The following is an 8,755-nucleotide window of genomic DNA, read 5'->3' on the forward strand; positions in this document are numbered from 1 at the left end:
TATTTGATTCAACCAAATCGTTCTCTCTGTGTATAATATATATTAATATATATATATATATATATATATATATATATATATATATATATATATATATATATTATGTTAACATAAAAATTTAAACATACACTTTAAAATATGTACAATAAAGCCTTCCAAACATATTTTCAATTAATTTCTTTGCTTGCCCACCAAAAATTTCCAAAAATACGCTTAATTTTCGAACGCCAAAGTGATTTTACCCCTTAACGAAAGAATGAACGAACGAACGAGCGAGCGAACGAACGCGCGAGGAATAAAATGCGCGTCCCTGGTATTAATAGACTAATTACATCACGCCGGTTCGATGGAGGTAAATACAAAGGCGCGAAGACGACGACGACGGTGGCTGTAAACCGCCTCTCTTTTTCTCTCTCTTGCTCTCTTTCTTTCTCTAACGGCAGCACCGAATAACATTAGGTCTGTTGTTTTTAGCTGAACTATTTGAACTGGTGCGCATTAGTGTAATAAGTTAGCGCGAGACAAATATATCTCGTCTCACTCGAACTCATTGCATCAGTTCAGGCGGTTCAGCTAAAGACAATAGACTTATTGTGTGACGCGCTCGCGAGACTACAAGGTACATCGCGACTTTACGAGCACCCTTGGCGCTCGACGATCAGTCGCCGATGACGACGTAAACGTCGAGCAAACACGCGTGGGCGCGTGATCGCGCGCTCGGTGATTTTCCCGTGAGTGATCCTGGCAGAGTCGACGCGTGCTCGACGCGTGTATGCAGAGAACTACGCAGACCTCGTGCAACGTAAACGACAGAGCCCGTTGTTCTCGTCTCGGTTCGACATCGCGTCGAGGTTGTCGAAGTTCAATGTTACTCCACGCGCGCGCGATACGCCGTTGCATCATCGCAGATATTTACGGATCTCGAGAAGAAGAAGAAGAAGAAAAAGCCTGGATCGCACGCGTGGCGTTCGGAAAAAGTGCGTGCGGAGACTCGCACCGCGACGTCACCTCTTCTTCTCTCTCGCCTTGGCTCGTCGAGTGTTTTTTTCTAGCTAGTGGCCTGCGGTACAGATCGGTTGTCCGGAATGAGGACGACATTTTCACGAGAAGTCGCGCGAGAAATCATGAAAAAATCGCGCTGCGACGTGTCGCCGATATTGTAATTACAGCAATAATCACTTCAGGAGAATACGCGGGGACTCAGAAGAAAGAACTCTAGTCGCAAGGTGTTGTTTTCTGTGATTCGGCGTTTTAAGCGGAAAGTTTTACTGGAAGAAAACCACGTATAAAATATGTATCCTGAAGAGTAGTTCCAGAGTTTCCGCGAGAGATCTCCACAGCCCTCCGGCCGGTCCTTAATTATGAGTCAACTTTACCTTGCCTCTATTTCAATTTAATGAATGAAAATTACATTTATTACCAGGAACAGTATATCATACACTTGTAAGAAATTTTATCCTACACTGAGAGAAAAAAATAGTTGGAATAACTATAATCCCACTATATTTTATAATTCGTTTTGGCCTCAAACATATATTTATAGTTCATCCAAAAACGAAGATATAGCAGAATGAACACACATTTATAGTCACCATTACTCTATGTGTATAGTAAGGCACGCTTTGAGAATATAGTTATATGTACCCATATTTTCCAAATATTCCAATTGTATTGACTATATAAAATAGTTAATTTCTCTTACCATTTAATATTTGCTATCTTACTATGTTTTTTATTTCAAATAATTATAATTCTTGGTAAAAGTTTTACATGAGTCAGTTATACTATGCTTATATTGTAAATATTACAAACATTATGGTGACATTTACTATAAAAAAGATATTCCTAACTATAATCTTTTTACTATGCCATTATAGTTCCAAATATCATACATTTTTCTCTCAGTGTAGCTTTGACACATTGTTTATTTTATTCAGTCACAATAAAGAAAATTAATACTATATAATAATAAAATTTAATTATATAATAAAAAATTAATATAATTAAATTAATAAAAATTAATAAAATTAATAAATAATAAAATTTCGAGATCCTCGAAAATTTGCTTTTATCAAATCAGTTTCTTCTATTTTTAACTTTTAATTTCCTCTTTGTAATGAAGTGTGAGCAATTAATCCATCACATATTATTCTAACTTTCTTCCTCCACACTGAAAAAAAGCGGTTGGATTAACAAAATCGGCAGTCACCGGCCACCAAATATTGGATCTACTATATCAATGTTGAAGTCTACTATATCAATGCAATTTATTGTTGCATCAACATATATTTTGTTGAATAGATCTAATATTTCTTTGGTGGCTGATTACCGCTAATTTTTTTTCAGTGGAGAGGAAGAAAATTAGAATAATATCTGATAGATTAATAGCTCACACTTCATTACAAAGACGAAATTAAAAGTTAAAAATAGAAGAAATTGATTTGATAAAAGCAAATTTTCGAGGATCTCGAAATTTTATTATATTATTAATTTAATTATAGTAATTTTTTATTATATAATTAAATATTATTATATAGTATTAATTTTCTTTGATGGCCGGTGCCACCGATTTTGCCAGTTCAATCGCTTTTTCCTCAGTGTAGAACTAGAAAGAATATGTTTGTAGCAAAAATGTCCTAAGATACCCGAGATTGGCAGGTCATTTTTAGGGCGATATTCCAAGTGATCTCCAAAAAGATTCTTTCCTTCGGAGGCGCGATCAGCGCGTACGAAGTTCGCGATGAATTTCTCCGTTCCTGCGCGTGCCGGCCAGTCACGCGTTCGTGTGTGTCGGCGACACGCACACACACACACACACACACAACAAACCCCCGTTATTATCGCCTAATACCGTATCATTACTAATTTACGTTCATGAAGGGGAAGGACAAGTGTCGTTTCTCACGAGAACTCGCAATACTGTCGCTCGAGCGTGACGGTGCAATGGGAAGCGTCCCGACGCCGGCTCCCGTCGCCGGCGTCGTTCGCGAAATCGAGTGCATTCTTCTCCGTGTCGATTTCGCGGACGATCAACGAGCCGTTTCTCCCGGCATCGATCGCGCGCGACCCTGGAGTTATCATGATCGTGTCTTCCTTTTTTGCACTCGGAGGAACTTCATCTCGCGCGATTATGCAATCCGTCGTGCGATCCCGCTCAAGTGAAACGGACAGAACGAAAGTCGTGTGACGAGAATAAACCGAGAGAGTGATACCGAGGTTCGGAGGGACCGTTTTCCGCAATACGCCACGCGAACTGATCGCTCTCGCGTTGCGAAACTCGCGCGACTCTTCGGCCAATAATAAAAGATCCGATAGCGCGTCATTAAGTGCCGATTAACATGTGCCGATGGCAACCCGGGGAAATGTGGGAGTGCGTGCGTGTGTATGTGTGTGTGTGCGACAGGCGAGGACAGTGCTGTAATTGCAATATCGGCAACACATCGCAACGGGCTAATCGAGCACTGGTCATTCATTAGTGGCGGTATTAATAGACTAATTGCATCATCATCGCAATATACGTGTGCGATCCGCCGTCTCGATCGTACCTTATACTTCTCTCCTCCTTTTGTTCCGCCTCTCTTGCCTCGCTCTGCAAAATTTTTCGAGAGTTACTCTGCTCCTCTCCCGGTAAAATCGTGCTGTTAATATATACGGGAGACACTATATGGTCCCAGGAGGATGTTGTGCTTTTTTTTTAGTGTTTATTTTGAGAGGAATAGTGGATACAAAGTCGCGAAATGGTCCTTTCAGAACGGAGAAAAATAATTTGCTAGTCCAAATTAAAATCTTCTGCTAGTCTAGCAAAATCTTTTCACTATTATATGGACAGCAAAAAGATTTGCTAAGAACATTATTTGCTGAATCTACAAATTACTTGGTTGTAAGAATCATGATGGATTTATTGCAGTTGCAGATTTGATAGCAAATAAATTTGCTAAGGATATATTATTTTGCATCGATAAACGTGATTCTAAGAACAAATATACTCAACAAATTTTTTTATCCTGGCAACGAAACTTCTGCTCTGATAACGAATAATTTGTAAAGTTAGTTACGTCAATTAAATTTTTTTGCTGTCACTACGAATATGCAGTAGCATCGACGATTTTGCTAAAAGAGCAAAATTATTTTTCTCCGTACATAAATAATTTTCCGTGAGTTTCATTAAAATCAAAATAATATTACTATAATATATATTTATGTTATATTTAATAAATAGAAAAAACTGATTTGATAAAAGTAAATTTTCGAAATTTTGTATTAATATTCTCCATCGTGATTGCATGGAGAAAAATAATTTGCTGGCCCAGAAAATTTGCTGATTTAGCAAAATTTTTTTGTTATTATGGACAGCAAAAAAACTTGCTAAGAATACTAATCACTATTTGCTGGATATAATTTGCTGAATCTACAAATTATATCATATTTAAAAAATAGAAAAAACTGATTTGATGAAAGCAAATTTTCGAAAATCTGGAAATTTTGTATTAATATTCTCCATCGTGACTGCACGGAGAAAAATAATTTGCTAGCCCAGCAAATTTTCTGCTGGTCTAGCAAAATCTTTTCGTTATTATATAGGCAGCAAAAACATTTGCTAAGAGTACTAATCACTATTTGCTGGATATAGTTTGCTGAATCTACAAATTATTTTGCTATAAGAACCATGATGGATTTATATAAGCAGTTACAGTTTTGCCCCGATAGCAAATAAATAAATTTGCTAAGGATACATAATTTTACATCAATAGCAAATTAACGTGATTTTTAGGGCAAATACACTCAATAAATGTTTTCTATCCTGGCAACGAAATTACTTCTGCTCTGATAACGAATAATTTATAAAATTAGTTACGTCAACTAAATTTTTTTGATGACTACGAATATGCAGTAGCAATGACGATTTTCTTAAAAGAGCAAAGTTATTTTTCTCATGTGAATAAAATTAAGCGATGTGTCACTGGCTAGAATAAAATTTCTTGCAAGTGTACTGTTTCTGGCAATAAATGCAATTTTCATTCATAAAATAATTGAAACAGAAAATATAGGCAAGGTAAAGTTGACTCATAATTAAGGACCGGCAGGAGGATTGTGGAAATTTTTCGCGAAAACTCTGGAATTATTCATCAGAATACATATTTTGTACGTAGCTTCCTTTACCTTGCGTTATTGGGTATCTGAAGACGGGACAAGATGGCTCTGTTACTCTTATTGGTTATTACGAAGAGACTATTGAATATTGGTTATTACGAAGAGAATGTTGCAGCAAAAATTACAATTTTAGTAGTCCGGGAATAGACTGGCACTATTACGAAAATTATAATAAAACAGTAAAAATGACCATGATAATTTTTATTACATTTATGGTAATTTTTATTATGTTCATAGTCACGTTTATTACGATTTATTATAATTTTCATCATAGTTTCAACCTATGCCCGGAGTACTGAAATTGTATCGTTATTTTCGCTACAATATTCTCTCCGTGTACAAACAAAATAAACGGCTAACAAGATTGCGCGCATCAAGGTTGCTTCTATCGTGTTTATACAGTCAATCATAACAATTAGTTACCTGAAAAGTTGTAACTTTGAAATCTCAGAGCATCTAGCCCCGATTTCCTCTACATCACCACATCGCCGCGCGCAAGAGTGGCATATTCCTATTTTTCTTTTCTACACTCGATTATAGCCCACGTGCCACATTCTATTTCTACATTGTAATCCGTGGCACACAGTTGCGAAACTTCGTTCAGATCGAGCGCGACACGCGAGGAGAACATGTCTTCGTGCACCAAACGAATAGAGATCGCATTCGGAGCTCTGACATTCTCGCGATTAAAAAATCTCTCGTTTCACCGCCCGCAGACTCGGAGATCGATTGCTTGGAAAAGGAAAAGTCACGGCGAGCGAGACTCGTTCCCGCTTTTACATATTTTCAAGTTTAATTAGCCAACGACAAGAGTGAGAGAGAGAGAAAGGACGGATTGTGGGTTCTGTTGGGTCGCAATATGGTGCGAAAAGTCTGTCAAATGAAATAGCAAACCAGATCTGATTTCGAAGAATGAACAATTTTCACGAATAAAATGACCGAGTTGGTATCCAGACATCTTGCGAAAATGTCTTATTCACCCTCTAATTAAATTCCTAGACTCGCTCCGGGAAAAATCGATGAAAACAATTAAATATATCTTTAGCCAGGCTCAGATGTTGGTAAATATTTAATGCTGAGAGGATAATAATGTTTGTGTTAGTGTTTAAAATAGAATAAAAAAATGCTTAAACATGAGTAATGTAAAAAAAGCGGGTTAATTAATATTATAGACTAGGATTCGGGGTTGGTTTGACGTGGAAAATTTGATCGTATATTTTAAAGATTGAAAAATTGATTACTAAAGATTGAAAAATTGATTACTAACGCAGCGCGTGCGTTAATACTGTAAAACATTGTAACATTTAATATTTACACCAACATTTCCCAACATTTAATATTTACTCTAATATCTGAACCTCGACTCTTACTGGCCAAAGATGTGTTTAATTAAAGTTGTATGTTGCGTAGAGCCTTTACAGAGAAAAATAATTTTGCTCTTTTAGCAAAATCGTCGTTGCTACTACTGCATATTTGTAGTGACAGCAAAAAGGTTTAGTTGACGTAATTAATTTTACAAATTGTTCGTTATTAGAGCAGAAGTAGTTTCGTTGCCAGGAAAAATTTGTTGAGTGTATTTGCCCTGAGAATCACGTTAATTTGCTATTTGATGCAAAATAATGTATCCTTAGCAAATTTATTATCGGAACAAAACTGCGACTGTTTATATAAATCCGTCATGGTTCTTATAGCAAAATAATTTGTAGATTCAGCAAATTATATCCACCAAATAGTGATTAATACTCTTAGCAAATCTTTTTGATCTTTTTTCTGTCCATATAATAAGGAAAAGATTTTGCAGAAAATTTGCTGGGCCAGCAAATTATTTTTCTCCGTGTTTGTATAGAATTGTTCGATAAAAAAATATTGCAAATATTTTGTACTATCTTGATATACTTGACCGATTGTTTCTACAGACGACGCACCGTGGAGACAAATAGAAATTTAGTGTCCAAAAATCGCTAGAGACCATAATTTTATAGCAATCGGGATAATTTTTTTTAATTAAATCTTAATCAATGTAGAAAAAAACTGTCGAGCCCGATTTTTTTTATTCTTCTAAATGTTGCAATACTAATAACACTTTGTCAAAAATTATCAAGTTTTGCAAGTTACTTTTCCAATTGGAAAAATTTCTATCTTTTCGCCGCACAGTACAGTGTACTAAGATTTTCAGCATCGCTGATTACGAATCTGATACAAAAATCAAAATTTGACAGTTGACAACTGCTAATTTCCTGTCATATAATCCTGTCATATAATAAACAAAATCATTATGTTTTAACACAGAATATACATTGCAATATACTAAGTCGTTCAACATAAATGTGAAGTCAGTATTAAAATCTGGCATTTAACAGCTGTCTATCAATCCCATAACCGATATAAAAAAAATGTTTCTGTAGCACGAAACGTGTCACAGTAAAGTATATTATGTTTAGACTGCTGAATACGAACTTAATTCTTATTAATACTGCAACATTTAGAAAGATTAAAAAAAAATCGAGCTCGACAGTCTTTTTCTACATTGATTAACGTTAAATAAAAAAAAAATCATCCCGATTGCTATAAAATTATGGTCTCCAGCGATTTTTGAATAGTAAATTTCTATTTGTCCTCACTGTGCAGCGCAGATCTCAAAATAGAAGCACTTGTTGATCGCGCGTCGTATACATGTATTTGCGGCGCAACCCTCAACTTTGCCCCGCGTTCTCATCTCAGCGCGCAGGTGAGAACTCGCGTCTCACTCTGCTGAATAATTTCGAGCGTGACACAAAGAGAGAAGTGTAATCTCTGTCCATTTTCTGCACGAACGACTGGAGTGGATTGTTGTTCGCGGATCCGCGAAGTTTGCCCGAGGAGAACGTGCCACGTGCTATCGACGACTCGATTACGCGACTCGCGATTACGCCGGTTTCGCGATACGCTCGCGCAGAAGCTCGCACGAGAAATCTGCTTTTTCCAGCCGCGCGTCTTGCTATCTCCCCCGCATAAAAAAAAAAGGGAGAAAACGAAACCAACGTACTCGAAACGAATCGAACGAGTCGGGGAGAGACAAGAGCGCGAGAGGACTGACAAGTAAACTTACTCAAAAGTTACACTCCGATTTCTTTCTAATTTGACACAAATATAGGAGTACGAAAAATATTTAGGCCATATTTTTTCATTTTGGCCTACTTTGAGTTTTACGAGTTTATAGCTTTTTAATGTTCTCACTCCTATCATCAAGTGCAACAAAAATGCATAAGAAATAAAATTGAATACAAGATATAGTTAAATAATTTTTACAAAATCGGCATAGCTGAGACACGAACCATTCTAAATTTCCTTAGACGAGATTCCAAAATATTTCCAATCTGTAATCTAAATTAGTCAAAAATGGTTCAAATCTCAGCCAAACCGAGAAATTATTTGTATAAATAATTTTTTTCAACTTTTTACATGTCCTGTTTAAACATTTTATTATTTATACAAATAATTTTACACATTTGACTTCATATATATTCATAATCAGCAAACCAGAAACGCTATTTTTTGCACTTCTACATTTCTGCCAAATTAGAAAGAAATCGGAGTGTACCTTTTGGGTAGGTTTATTTGTGAG

The 8,755-nt window shown here is 36.2% G+C and overlaps 1 protein-coding gene across 4 annotated transcripts in view; it reads right to left on the bottom strand.

Annotated features, from left to right (window-relative positions):
* LOC116843207 (facilitated trehalose transporter Tret1-like) overlaps nucleotides 1-8,755 on the bottom strand; it is a 58,804-nt gene that overhangs the window by 15,244 nt on the left and 34,805 nt on the right. The window contains exon 1 of one of the 4 annotated variants that reach the window (XM_032813433.1): nucleotides 3,546-3,626. The exons of the other annotated variants lie outside the window; for them this stretch is intronic. The gene's annotated coding sequence lies outside the window, so the exon portion shown is untranslated. Of the gene's footprint in view, nucleotides 1-3,545; nucleotides 3,627-8,755 lie in introns of those variants that run through there. 4 annotated transcript variants of the gene reach the window in all.

This window comes from Odontomachus brunneus, unplaced genomic scaffold, assembly GCF_010583005.1.
Source record: "Odontomachus brunneus isolate Ranch 3 - 2012 unplaced genomic scaffold, Obru_v1 Obru_scaffold_030, whole genome shotgun sequence".
NCBI lineage: Eukaryota > Metazoa > Arthropoda > Insecta > Hymenoptera > Formicidae > Odontomachus > Odontomachus brunneus.